The following is a 15,150-nucleotide window of genomic DNA, read 5'->3' as shown; positions in this document are numbered from 1 at the left end:
CACCCTCGTTTTACTTTTACAGTCGCTTTTCAGCGCTTCAGCACTCTTCTGCGCATTTGCTTTAATCTGGTTAGCAGGATCGGGAGACGGACTTCCTGTTACTCGCCTCCCGTTTTCAGCCGAATTTCAACCAAATTCCCAAATTTTCCGGTGTTTAACTCCCCTTACTCACGGGTATGTAGCAGCCAATTTTGATGTTTTCAAGAAGAAAGGTCGGCGCTCATCAGCAGCAGCAGCGCGGCTTTGCGTCCACGAAAAGAGCGATGAACTCACAGCGCCGCTCCCCCTTTCGCGTTCCGGAGCCCCTTACGGAGCCCCTTCTTCGTTTCCGGGGGGGCTTTGGGCGCCCGCCGAGTCCCACGGCCGCAGGCTCGCTCTGCCTGCGGTTTTTCTTAATGGGTCTCCGCTTTGCCGTAGCGGACGACCCTTTTTCGCGGAGCCCCTCTTCACCAGGTAAAGAGGACCGCCATTGCTATTTTGCGCCGCCTCCGGAAGTCCACTTTCAACCTTTTTTAAAGCACCTGTTTGTCCATGCGTTTGGTTTTGCACATACATAAAATGAGTGGAACTGAATTTTAAATTGATATAGCTTGATGCTGCATTTCAACAGTCTATTCAATCAGAACTCACTGAACGTGTGCATATATGTGTGTGTGGTGTCCACAGCTGCAAATAAAACATTTTAAATGTGTTGTAAAGTGCAATGTACAATTGTGGCACTAGATGGCAACAGTGAGCTATGAAAAATTGAGTGTATTTTTCAAAACATTTTTTTTTAAAAAAAAGCATTTCCACAGCTTTTTAAAAATATGTGTGTAGATTCCATCTACACACATCATACCTTCCCACCATAAACAGTAAGGCTTATATATTTGCCATCTCTCTGTGTGTATTTGGAACATTCCTCTTGGAGGTTGCAGGGCAGGAGTTGTTTAAAAGGGGTGAACAGCTCCCTCTTCCTGCATTAGCAAGGGTAAGCACCATGCTAAAAAAACCTTCTCCTCTCTTGTAGTTGCATGACCCCAGCTTTGAACAGTGGTCGGAGTTTTCTTCCAATTGTAAAATTCAGTGATTCTTCCGTCCCCATAGCATATCACAATTCCCCATACTATGGTAGACTCCTTACAACAGTGGTCATATAAGGAAGCTACTCTCTCTTGGTAGAAAACTAAGAAGAAGAATATCTGTTGGGTATATTAAACAAAATATATCACAGCACTGCACAGGGGAGGAAGGCGAGATAGGAAATTTGCATAGAAGCAGAGAATATATTTATGTTGTCAGGGTTCATAATTGCCTGGTTTGGAAAACAAATTTGTTTTCAAGCTTACAATGCTTGGGTGCATCCTATATTTTGATAAATTTTATGCCTACTGGTTTTTAAACTTTGATTTTATCAATATTTTCATTATGAATCTTTTATGTTGTTTTACCGAAGCTGCTTAGAGGTGTTTCGTTCGTTAATTAAGTGGTATATAAATCTTGGGAAAGAAATGCATAAATAAATCCTGAGTAGAGCATTTTCCCAAAAGCTTTTTATCAGGGTCTGACCCTGCACCACAACTGGATAATTCTGTTCCTTATGGACATTTATTTATGGTAAATGGTAAAGGACCCCTGGATGGTTAAGTTGAGTCAAAGGTGACTATGGGGTTGTGGCGCTCATCTTGCTTTCAGGCCAAGGGAGCCAGTGTTTGTCCATAGACAGCTTTCCAGGTCATGTGGCCAGCATGACTAAACCGCTTCTGCCACAACGGAAACCAGAGCACACGCAAATGCTGTTTACCTTCCTGCCACAGTGGTATCTATTTGTCTACTTGCACTGGCCTGCTTTTGAACTGCTAGGATGGCAGAAGCTGGGACAGAGCTCACCCCACTGTGTGGATTTGAGTGTCGACATTATTATTATTATTATTATTATTATTATTATTATTATTATTATTCAGCCTAAGCTGACAGGAAGCCAAACTGCTACGGGTGTTTCTTCCAAGGTCACTGCTCAATGGCAGCCTCTTCCAATATTGCCCCATCCCTCATGGACCACCATGGCTTGTCAGTCCCCTGGCCATTCATTGACTTACAACATAGCTCATGCAGCAGGTATATAAATAAAGCAAGTGTGTGATATCCCTGTTCATCATGAAGGGATACTGCAAGTATTTGATAAAAGAACCAATTTGTCCTTTTCCCCAGTGGGTTTAGATTTGAGTTAACAAAAAGCCACAACAGAAGTAGTTGGTCATACATCAAAGAGTTTAGATCTAACGGGCCTTTGAATAGATAGTGTAAACATGTGGGAATAGAGGTTTAAAGCAGCTATGCTCTTTTGGAACGAGAGTTGCCTTTCATGAGTCTAGGCAGTGTTTAAATTTTAAATTGTTTATAAATCAATACTTTGAATGCAAGCTTCTCTGTTTGTTGATCCTCATTAGCCAGCAGATATACCCAGTGAATTTATATCTGCATGAGGACGGGGTGGTTTAGATCAATGAAAATTCAGCACATTGCAAAAGAAAGTTAGGACTTAAAATACCATCTTCGTGAAAATGCCTGCCGCAAATCTTCTGTGAACTCCTTTCAACTTTATTCAAGGTAGCTAACTAAAAGTTTTCTGTGGTTAGAACAAGCGAGAAGTAAGAATGGATTTCTAAAGGTTCATTTTTCTATCCAGTGAAATAAAATGTCTGAAAGCAGCTTACAATATAATCTGCCATTTTTGAAGTACATTGCAAGTATGAAGATACTACAGAGGGTGTTGTCCAACTTAGGCCCCATCTGCAATATATGTTTAAAGCAGCAACAGACCACTTTGAAAACTCATGACTTCCCTGAGGAATGCTGGGTGCTGTAGTTTGCTAAGCATGCAGAAACCTGTTAGGAGACCCCTATTATTGTCACAGACCTACATTTCCCTGAGTTCTTTAAGAGTCAATCCGTCTTCCCAGGAAACTCTAGGAATTGCAGCTCTGTGGGGAAAATAGGGGTTGCCTAACAACTTTGGGATGCAGGTCGCGCTGTGGGTTAAACCACAGAGCCTAGGACTTGCTGATCAGAAGGTCAGCGGTTCGAATCCCCATGACGGGGTGAGCTCCCGTTGCTCAATCCCTGCTCCTGCCAACCTAGCAGTTCAAAAGCAAGTCAAAGTGCAAGTAGATAAATAGGTACCGCTCCGGCGGGAAAGTAAACGCCGTTTCCGTGCGCTGCTCTGGTTCACCAGAAGCAGCTTAGTCATGCTGGCCACATGACCCAGAAGCTGTGCGCCGGCTCCCTCAGCCAATAAAGCGATATGAGCGCTGCAACCCCAGAGTTGGGCACGACTGGACCTAATGGTCAGGGGTCCCTTTACCTTACCTAACAACTTTCAGTGCCTTTTTCATGCTACAGTTCCCAGGCTTCTTTTGGTGGTGGGGGGGGGGGGAGCCATGACTGTTTAAAGCACTAGGATACTGCTTGAAAGATATAGTACAGACAGGGCCAAAGTTATATTCATAGGGCTGGCTGTAGACATTTGGCAGCCTGAGGTGAAGGCAAACATGGTGCCCTGTTTCAGTTCTTGTACAAAAGCCAACTGGACCAGCAGCTGAATCTTATTGAATCTCTGTGTTTAGAGATCTCATCTTCCACTGCACCTGACATCAAGTTAGGAAGCGGGCAGGCTAGCAAATCACACAAAGGACTCTCTTCCAAGAGACAGGCTGTGGTGGCATAGTTATGGGGCTGCTGATGCTGCTGCTAACACAAATAATCTGGTACCTTAGGTGGTTGCCTAATTTTGCCTAATAGTGGAACAAACTCTCCTTTTAGGCCAACTGAAGTCAGAGGACTTTTGCTAGCCCAATACCACCTAGAGCATTGTGGCATCTTAAAGTCAAGCAGATTTATTGTGGCACAAATGTCTCTGGATTAGAGCTGACTGTCAGTGGCGGCGCGTGGGGGGTGCAGGGGGGCCGGCCGCACTGGGCGCAACATCTGGGGGTTAGGGTTAGGGGGCGCAAATCCATGGGTTAGGGGGCACAAATTACTTGCCTTGCCCCGGGTGCTGACAACCCATACTACGCCACTGCTGACTGTATCAGATCCATGAAGTGATATCTGCCTTTGGCATGTAGATGTACCTTACACACAGGTATAGAGAGGAGAAATGTAAATCATGGGGCCAAACTGCCATAGAGTGCAAGTCCTGCCTATGCTGGCCTTGCCAACCTGCTGCTCTCCAGATATTTTGGACCACAACACCCATCAGCCCCAACAAGCACAGCCAAAACATCTGGAGGGTACTAGACTATTGAGGAATGGCCTAGCTACAACTCTATGTAAATGCTGTAACAGGAAAAGCAAAGTGACCTGTGCTGGTCCCAGGGTAAAGCCGCGAAACACGGTCCAGGACCAGTCCAAAATCCAAAGGTTGGGAGTCAGTCCGACAGCGCCAAGGCAGGAAACCAGGCAAGGACAGGTACAGGATCTAGCATACAGCAATGTTGCTCCCACAACCCGGGGTAGGGTCCGACCTTTTATCTAGACCTTTTATCTACCTTTTATCCATAGCCTTTTATCTATGTCGGGGTAGTGGCTGGTCCTGATCCCCCTGTTTTGCCCAAAGGCGAGCACTCCTCCTGTGAGTACTCAGGTCTCTCCTCCTCTCAGACCTTAGTTTCTGGTTACTAGACCCAGAGGCCGCCTCAGCCTCCCCTGACCAAACTGGTAGTGGGGCAGCTGTAAGTGATGGCCCAGCTGAAGGCAACGAGGTAATCCCCGCATCTGGAGCCAGGGCAGGCTCAGGCCCCTTACTCGGCCCAGCTGGTGTTTGTTGCAGGGGAACCTGTGCAGACTAAGAGACTTCAGGATCAGGCCCCAGACTTGGTTCAGATGATGCCTGAGGCAAAGGATCTGGTGCAGACTGAGTCTCCTCTGGTTCTGAGTCCGAGCCTGAGTCCCAGGCCATCACATGACCCTTCATGATAGCACTGTTTGATGATAACATATTTGTTAATTTGGCTATGTTAATAAACACCGTCATAGAACAGGACAATGGTTTCCTTCCAGTCTCACTCCAGCCCTCTTTGGTTAGAATCATAGGAAGGTAGTGTGGGAAGGTACCCCGATGGTCATCTAGTCCAACCCCCAGCAATTCAGGAATCTCAACTAAAGCATCCATGACAGATGGTCATCCAACCTCTGCTTTAAAACCTACAAGGAAGGAGAGCCCAACACCTCCCAAGGGAGTTCATTCCACTGTTGAACGGACAGTAGTACTGAATTCAAAAGGACATAAGGAGAACCCTGTTGGAGTAAATGGACCAGCATCCTGTTCTCACCATGGTCCCCAACCATGTGCCCATGGGAAGCCCTCAAGCAGAACCAGCAACTGGTATTCAGGGGAATACTACCTCAACAGTGGTAGTTGCTATTCAATAACCTCTAGTGATCAGAGTGCTGGATTGGGACCTGGGAAACCCCACTCAACTATGTAACTCACTAGGTGACCTTGGAAGAGTCCATGCTTCTCAGTCAAACCTATTTCACAGGGTTGTTGTGGGGGTTAAATGAGGAGGGGGGAGATCAATGTGTGACGCCTTGAGCTATACCTGAAGGAATGTCTCCACCCCCATCATTCAACCCAGACACTAAGGTCCATTGCCGAGGGCCTTCTGGTGGTTCCCTCACTACGAGAAGCAAAGTTACAGGGAACCAGGCAGAGGACCTTCTTGGTAGTGGCACCCAACCTGTGTAATGCCCTCCCATCGGATGTCAAAGAAATAAACAACTATCTGACGTTTAGAAAACATCTGAAGGCAGCCCTGTTTAGGGAGGTTTTTAATGACTGATGTTTTAATGTGTTTTTAATCTTTTGTTGGAAGCCACCCAGAGTGGGTGGGGTATATTATTATTATTATTATTATTATTATTATTATTATTATTATTAAATAAAAGCATCTCTCTGGAATGTGCTGGATTCACCAATGCATGTACCATTCAACATTACATCAGTAGCTTAAGGAAACAGAACCCTGGGATATATGGAACTTGCTTCAGGTCAAGCAGGGCTCTTTTGAGTGTCAACTAGGAGAAAATACCTTTTACGTTCTTAAGCTGCAGAGCAGAGGGATGTTTTGTGCCTATTGTCCCGAGAGAACCAGCCCTTTAATTTCCCCATTTATTCGCTTTTATTTCTTTTTGTGCCACCTTTAACAATACTCTCTCCTTTCTGTTTAATGCACTCTGTGGAGGGCTATTTGCATATTGCTTGATTTTCTTGAAATGCATCATACCTGCCTGGCTCTAGAGACGATTAGTCACAGAGAAGGGAAGGAGAAACAGATTACATGCCTGAGTGTAGGATGGGGAACTTGCTATGCAGAGAGGAAGAAGGGGTGGGGAACATCATATCTGAGCCCTTTTAAATTACAAACTTTAATTTCAGGGAGCAAATTCAGTGTGAGATATTTTTAAAGTGAAATGCATAATTACACACAATGCCTGAACTGACAGGGAGGGTTTAGAATTTGGCTAATGTCATCACAAATTGTTCTTTCCCTTTATATTGCCAATGAGGAGAGTTTTCTGTGCTGGAGTCTTGTGAGCTAAGGGCAGAGTCAGCGAGAAATAGCTATCTCTATAACCCTGTTCATGTACTCAGAAGACTGCAAGCAGGCATAAAGGTGAATATGGGGAGTGAGCACACTGCTCCTGCCCACATTCCTGACCCATAGAAGGGGGATCTCTAATGGGTCTGGCTGAATGCACTTCAAAGTCTCCTTGAGGTCAATAACTCCACCTTACTGGGTCCTGGAGGAGGCTGCTGAGTGCATTCATAGAATAATAGAAGCATAGATTCATAAAGTTGGAAGGGACCCCACTGGGCATTGAGTCCAACCCCCAGCAATCTAGGAATCTCAGCTAAAGCATCCATGACAGATGGCCAGCCAATCTCTCCTTAAAAACCTCCAAGGAAGGAGAGTCCACAACCTCCCAAGGAAGACCGTTCCACTGTTGAACAGCTCTTACTGTCAGAAAGAACCAGAAACCAAGATTTGTGCTGGGATGTCAGAGCTAAGGGGTTAAGTCAGGATCCAGAACAGAGGAGCAAAGTCTACAGGAAAACCAAGAACAAAAAGCCAGGATGTTCATCCTTCCTTAGGCAAAGGCCTAGTCAAAACTTCAAAATTCTTCAAAACTGCAGTTCTGATAGGTTTACCAAATGGGGCAAAAGGTCCCTAGATCCATTCGTGGTGTCTTCTGATAGTTATTCTCCCCTCTTCTCCAAACAAAAATCTATATTCATCCCCCTTCTGTGCCCAAAGAAGCTATGGGACATTAGTGTGCACACTGATAACAAATAAGGCAAATGAGTTACACCATATATATATATATATGGCTGTGTATGAGTTACACCTTGTGTTTACGTGATCACAGGAGAATGAATACTTCACAGGCATCAAATCCTGGGTTAACAGTAGGGAAGACCAGATGTGGAACTGTCCAAAAGCTGAAAAATACAATCTTTTTTAAAAAAGAAAATCCTAGTGCAGGAGTAGACTGTGATCTACTCCCAGTATAAAAAAAAACTGGCAGTGATCTACCCATTATCAATGGAGGGAGGAGGAGCGTGCAAGGGGGGAATGGATTGCACAGAGTTGTTGAGCTTTTTAGGGGGAGGATTGCACAGAGTTTTTTTTAGCTTTGCCTCTGTAACTTTTTGTGCATGATAAGGATCCCGCAATCTACCAGGATCAGCTGGCGATCTACTGTTAGATCACAATCTACTGGTTGGACATCCCTGGGGGATCTTCACACAGGAAAAAACAAACAGGCTTTAAATAAGTCAGAAATTAAATTGATATAACAAAAGGGGGGGCGCTATGGAAAATCACAAAGACATTTTTTTTGCTCTCCAGCACCATCTGATGTTGCATGTTTATAACGCAATGCACTGTTTTTTGACTGAGTCCCTAGAATGGCATGTAGGCTTGTGAGCTTATTTTCACAGCTGCAAGACAGAGTATACGGTTTGTGTGCATAAAATTCTGCACATGCCAGTCTAGGTGCATCATTGCTCCGGCTGTATAGCAGGAACACCAAGAACTGCATTTTCTTTAATTGCTGTTCAGTGATGATGCCTTCAAAAAGTCCCTGTTGATTGGTGACAAGCACAAAGCACAGACTGCACTGTCTGCAGATGGTGCCGGTAATAGAAGATATCCTCTAAAGACTTTTCAGTTTACCTCTTTAGGTACCAATGTGACAACGAAACGACCATTTCCCTACTACTTGTTCTAAGTTATTGTTGGGCTGATTCATGAATTTATCTCGCAGGCATCATTTATATTACCAGTTCTTTTTGCAGTAGGCTTGGAAGTGCTGAAGCAGTCCTGCGAACATTTTTAGTTAGTACTTCATATTACAGCTGCAAAGCATGTCATTGCAAACCCTGGGTGGGGTGAGGGGAATCAGAACGAGGATGTAGTAAATAATGACCTGCCTCTACAGTGAAACATTCACAAGACGGACTCAGCACATGAAAATCCACTGAGTATATCAGCACCCATTGACTTTTAAATTTCACCAAATGTTTATATAAATCATCTCGGTCACTTTTCAGTAAATCTGTTTATTTCACCGAAGCCCGGCAAATTACTCGACTAACTTTTATTCAAATTATTCACACCACTTTGCTCGGTGAGGCTCCACGGCCCTCCAGACTTGATCATGTTTGAAATAAAAACCTTTGCAATTTGTAAACTGTCAGGCTTAATATGGGATCTTGGCATTAATAGGTTTTTATTGACTTCTAGCATCAGCAGAAGAAAAGGCTGATAGAGTGCCGTGAAGGAAATGAAGATACAATACTCATTTTGCTTATGTCTCCAGAGTCATATAAATTTGGTTGTTGAATCTGAAATACTCCAGCTTTATTGCCTTGCTCTTTCCTCCATGTACAGTGAAAAGAAGAAAAGATGGTGAGTGATTTTTACTGAAGCTATTAAACCAGCAGGTTCTGGGCAATTTTTGAGTGTGTAGATGGATTAAAAGTTTAGCGTCCAATTATATGTCTATATAGATATATAGCGATTGATATATATACAGATATAAATTAAATCTGCAAGAATACACAATACACACCCCACCCTCCATCACTGTACTTCTGCCAGTTTAGACTTCCTCTGTTTCTACCTACAGCTCCACTTGCCCAGGTGTTTTCTCCCCCTCCCCCTCTAGACAAGTGTTTCCCAAACTTGGGTCTCCAGCTGTTTTGGGACTACAACTCCCATCATCCCTAGCTAGCAGGACCAGTGGTCAGGGATGATGGGAATTGTAGTCCAAAAAACAGCTGGCAAGCCAAGTTTGGGAAATGCTGTTCTAAATGATGGTTGACTGAGAAGAATGAGCCAACAGAGTATTCAAGGAACATATTGGAAGCCTGGGAGAAGGAGTCTTCTGTTGAGGTCCACCAAGAGCCAGTGTGGTGTATAGAATCATAGAGTCGGAATAGACCACAAGGGCCATCGAGTCCAACCCCCTGCCAAGCAGGAAACACCATCAGAGCACTCCTGACATATGGTTGTAGTGGTTAAGAGCAGTAGACTCGTAATCTGGGGAACCGGGTTCGCGTCTCTGCTCCTCCACATGCAGCTGCTGGGTGACCTTGGGCCAGTCACACTTCTCTGAGGTCTCTCAGCCCCACTCACCTCACAGAGTGTTTGTTGTGGAGGAAGAAGGGAAAGGAGAATGTTAGCTGCTTTGAGACTCCTTCAGGTAGCGATAAAGCGTGATATCAAATCCAAACTCTTCTTCTTCTTCCACCCTTGCAAACCATTTTTGAAAATCTTTTGCTAAGTAAACAAAAAGAAAACACACACACCATAGATCATAACTCAAGAGCAGGTAGCTCAGAAGGGAAAGGGGGTTGAGGCCGACCAATAGCCTCGCAACACCCATTCCCTGGCTTAACCATAGCTGTCCCTGTTCCATGCCTGTCTGCCTGCTTGGAGTCTACACTGCTGCTATCTGGCCCCATCCCCATAGAGTGAGGGAGGGGGTGGGAATCAGCTTCCCCCAAGCAATTTCCAATAGAAAAACAATGTCCAGGCAGGGTGACGAGTCCCACTTGACTTCCAAATAGCCTTTCCCCCTTGAGATTGGAAACACCTAGCCCAAGCTTTCTCAATCTTGGGTCCCCAGATGTTGAACTACAACTCCCAACACCCCTAGCTAGCAAGGCCAGAGCTCAGGGATGATGGGAGTTGTAGTCCAATAACATCTGGGGACCCACAGGATGAGAACCGCTGACCTAGCCAATCAGAACATGCTGATGTGCTGATGTAGGGTGGTTTGTTCCACACCACGCACACAGAAACACAGCCTTCTCTCTTCTCCATCCAGACTACCAAGAAGCACGATCAGAGCTCAAGGACACATTCAGCCAGGCCAAAACACCCAAGGAGGCAGCAAAACAGGTCCAGTAAGGAGTGTGGTCTTGGGGCCGATGTTCCCCAGCCCTATCATAAAAGGTTAGCAAGAAATAGTAACAATAACTGATCTAGCCCCAGAGAGAAGATTCCAAATAAAAGGCTGCTTGGTTGGATGGTGTAGTCATGTTGTTTACAGCGATCAATGATATTTTTCAGCGAGAGTAAGGGCTTCCCATTAAAGAAATTTTCCACCTGCACCTACAAAGGAGCTGTTTTGTAGTTCACATAATTTTGCAGCAATCAATGAGTGTTTCAGCAAGAGTCAGGGGTTTAAACATTAAAGCACTCTGCTGCATGGGTCTATAAGGCAGCTGACTTAGGGCACTCTGGGCTGCAAATTGCTGACCATGCATGGCCAGGACCAGAGCTTTGTTTCTAGAAAAAGAGGTGCAGGAACTCCCAGCTTTTTTGGGACGGGCAACCCTAAGTTGTGCTTTTTTTAGGGAGTGCCACATCCACAGGTGCACCATCGCCCTTCAACGCCACAGCAATCACAGCACAGTGCAGATCGCAAAGATATGAGTGCCGTTCTGGCAGCAATGCTACAAAGGTGATGGAATGCATCAAAGAGGTGCCAGAACTCAGTTCCGGCGAGTCGCGGCTGAAAACCCCTCAACCCTGGACAGAATCTAGTTTTACACTCTCAGTAAGATAAGAAAGGTAAAGGTAAAGGGACCCCTGACCATTAGGTCCAGTCGTGACTGACTCTGGGGTTGTGGCGCTCATCTCGATTTATTGGCCGAGGGAGCTGGTGTACAGCTTCTGGGTCATGTGGCCAGCATGACTAAGCTGCTTCTGGCTAACCAGAGTAGTGCACAGAAATGCCGGAGAGGTACCTATTTATCTACTTGCACTTTGATGTGCTTTTGAACTGCTAGGTTGGCAGGAGCAGGGACCAAGCAACGGGAGGTCACCCCGTGGCAGGGATTTGAACCGCTGACCTTCTGATCGGCAAGTCCTAGGCTCTGTGTTCAGGTCACAATATAGCTGAGCATCATGAGCTGGTGAAAATCTCGTGCCAAACTAGGTAATTATGAGCTTCAGTGTCATGACTATATTTGATCTTTCCAAATGGCTTTTGAAAATGTGGCAGCACCATGGCACTTATCCACAGTTTTAGGGTTGATTCCCTGACTTCTTCTTCATCTTCTTCTTTGACAATCACTCGTAGCCAAGTAAGAATGTCACTCAGAGGATGACCTCCAAACCATCCTAAATATCTTCACACAAGCTTACAGAAAGGCTCCCTGACAGTGTAACAGCTGCAATTTCAATGCTTTTTTTTTAATGTGTGGATAATGGATTGCAAAGATTTTGTTTGGCTCACTTTGTGCAGTGTACTGACCTGTACTGACCCCTTCATGGATCACTGCCTTGCCATGGCAAAGGGGCTTGAATAACTCAGAGAAGCTATGAGCTATGCCGTGCAGGGCCACCCAAGATGGACAGGTCAAAGTGGAGAGTTTTGACCAAACGTGATCCACCTGGAGCAGGAACCGGCAAGCCACTCCAGTATCCCTGCCAAGAAAACTCCATGGACAAAGACAACAGGCATATAAAAGTTATGACGCTGGAAGATGAGCCCCTCAGGTCGGAAGGCGTCCAACATGCTACTGAGGAAGAACGGAGGACAAGTACAAGTAGATTCAGAGCTGATGAAGTGGCTGGGCCAAAGCCGAAAGGACGCTCAGTTGCGGATATGCCTGGAAGCGAAAGGAAAGTCCAATGCTGTAAAGAAAAATATTGCATAGGAACCTGGAATGTAAGAACCATGAACCTTGGTAAGTTGGATGTGGTCAAAAATGAGATGGCAAGAATAAATATTGACATCCTGGGCATCAGTGAACTAAAATGGATGGGAATGGGCGAATTCAGTTCGGATGACCATTACATTTACTACTGTGGGCAAGAATCCCATAAAATAAATGGAGTGGCCCTCATAGTCAACAAAAGAGTGGCAAAAGCTGTACTGGGATGCAATCTCAAAAATGATAGAATGATCTCGATACGAATCCAAGGCAGACCTTTTAACATCACAGTAATCCAAGTTTATGCCCCAACCACTGGTGCTGAAGAAACTGAAATTGATCAATTCTATGAAGACTTACAACACCTTATAGAAATGACAACAAAGAAGGATGTTCTTCTCATTATAGGGGATTGGAATGCTAAAGTAGGAAGTCAAGAGATAAAAGGAACGACTGGCAAGTTTGACCTTGGAGTTCAAAACGAAGCAGGGCAAAGGCTAATAGAGTTCTGCCAAGAGAACAAGCTGGTCATCACAAACACTCTTTTCCAACAACACAAGAGACGACTCTACACATGGACATCACCAGATGGGCAGCATCGAAATCAGATTGATTATATTCTCTGCAACCAAAGATGGAGAAGCTCTATACAGTCAGCAAAAACAAGACCTGGAGCTGACTGTGGCTCAGATCATCAGCTTCTTATAGCAAAATTCAAGCTTAAACTGAAGAAAGTAGGAAAAAACACTGGGCCGGTAAGATACAATCTAAGTCAAATCCCTTATGAATACACAGTGGAAGTGAGGAACAGGTTTAAGGATTTAGATTTGGTGGACAGAGTGCTTGAAGAACTATGGATGGAGGCTCGTAACATTATACAGGAGGCAGCAACTAAAACCATCCCAATGAAAAGGAAATGCAAGAAAGCAAAGTGGCTGTCCAATGAAGCCTTACAAATAGCGGGGGAGGGAAGGCAAGCAAAATGTGAGGGAGATAGTGAAAGATACAGGAAATTGAATGCAGATTTCCAAAAAATAGCAAGGAGAGACAAGAAGGCCTTCTTATACGAACAATGCAAAGAAATAGAGGAAAACAATAGAATGGGGAAACCAGAGATCTGTTCAAGAAAATTGGAGATATGAAAGGAACATTTCGTACAAAGATTACCATAATAAAAGACAAAAGTGGAAAGGACCTAACAGAAGCAGAAGACATCAAGAAGAGGTGGCAAGAATACACAGAGGAATTATACCAGAAAGAAATGGATGTCTCGTATACCCCAGGTAGTGTGGTTGCTGACCTTTAGCCAGACATCCTGGAGAGTGAAGTCAAATGGGCCTTAGAAAGCATTGCTAATAACAAGGCCAGTGGAAATGATGATATTCCAGCTGAACTATTTAAAATTTTCAAAGATGATGCTGTTAAGGTGCTACACTCAATATGCCAGCAAATTTGGAAAACTCAGCAGTGGCCAGAGGACTGGAGAAGATCAGTCTACATCCCAATCCCAAAGAAGGGACCTGCCAAAGAATGCTCCAACTACCGCACAATTGCACTCATTTCACACACTAGCAAGATTATGCTTAAAATTCTACAAGGCAGGCTTAAGCAGTATGTGGACCGAGAACTCCCAGAAGTGCAAGCTGGATTTAGAAGAAGCAGAGGAACCAGAGACCAAATTGCAAACATGCGCTGGATTATGGAGAAAGCTACAGAGTTCCAGAAAGACATCTACTTCTGCTTCATTGACTATGCAAAAGCCTTTGACTGTGTCAACCACAGCAAACTATGGCAAGTTCTTAAAGAAATGGGAGTGCCTGATCACCTCATCTGTCTCCTGAGAAATCTCTATGTGGGACAAGAAGCTACAGTTAGAACTGGATATGGAACAACTGATTGGTTCAAAGTTGGGAAAGGAGTACGGCAAGGCTGTATATTGTCCCCCTGCTTATTTAACTTATATGCAGAATTCATCATGCGAAAGGCTGAGCTGGATGAATCGGAAGCCATAATTAAGATCGCCGGAAGAAATATCAACAACCTCAGATATGCAGATGACACAACCTTGATGGCAGAAAGTGAGGAGGAATTAAAGAACCTTTTAATGAGGGTGAAAGAGGAGAGCGCAAAATATGGTCTGAAGCTCAACATAAAAAAACTAAGATCATGGCCACTGGTCCCATCACCTCCTGGCAAATAGAAGGGGAAGAAATGGAGGCAGTGAGAGATTTTACTTTCTTGGGCTCCATGATCACTGCAGATGGTGACAGCAGTCACGAAATTAAAAGATGCCTGCTCCTTGGGAGAAAGGCGATGGCAAACCTAGACAGGATCGTTAAACGCAGAGATATCACCTTACCAACAAAGGTCCGTGTAGTTAAAGCCATGGTTTTCCCAGTAGTGATGTACGGAAGTTAGAGCTGGACCATAAAGAAGGCTGATCGCTGAAGAATTGAGGCTTTTGAATTATGGTGCTGGAGGAGACTCTTGAGAGTCCCATGGACTGCAAGTAGATCAGACCTATCCATTCTGAAGGAAATCAGCCCTGAGTGCTCACTGGAAGGACAGATCCTGAAGCTGAGGCTCCAATACCTTGGCCACCTCATGAGAAGAGAAGACTCCCTGGAAAAGACCCTGATGCTAGGAAAGATGGAGGGCACAAGGAGAAGGGGACGACAGAGGACGAGATGGTTGGACAGTGTTCTCGAAGCTACAGACATGAGTCTGACCAGACTGTGGAAGGTAGTGGAGGATAGGAATGCCTGCCGTGCTCTGGTCCATGGGGTCACGAAGAGTCGGACACGACTAAATGACTAAACAACAACTGACCTGCTCTGATGTCCCCAGACTTGTTTTTGGACCCAAATGCAGTCAGATTGTGTATTTTTCCATTCCAAAATGTATACACAGAAAATGCATATTTTACATTAACA

At 44.8% G+C, this 15,150-nt stretch overlaps 1 long non-coding RNA gene across 1 annotated transcript in view; it reads left to right on the top strand.

Annotated features, from left to right (window-relative positions):
* Positions 1-15,150, top strand: part of LOC310847278 — a 220,741-nt gene that overhangs the window by 45,878 nt on the left and 159,713 nt on the right. The window contains exon 2 of the long non-coding RNA XR_014565755.1: positions 14,675-14,726. This is a non-coding gene — a long non-coding RNA (uncharacterized lncRNA). The remainder of the gene's footprint in view (positions 1-14,674; positions 14,727-15,150) is intronic.

The sequence above is a fragment of the Podarcis gaigeae genome (genome assembly GCF_964106915.1).
Source record: "Podarcis gaigeae genome assembly, chromosome: 6".
Taxonomy (NCBI): Eukaryota; Metazoa; Chordata; class Lepidosauria; order Squamata; family Lacertidae; genus Podarcis; species Podarcis gaigeae.
The sequence above is the reverse complement of the archived record's forward strand: the minus strand, read 5'-3'. Positions and strand labels throughout refer to the sequence as shown.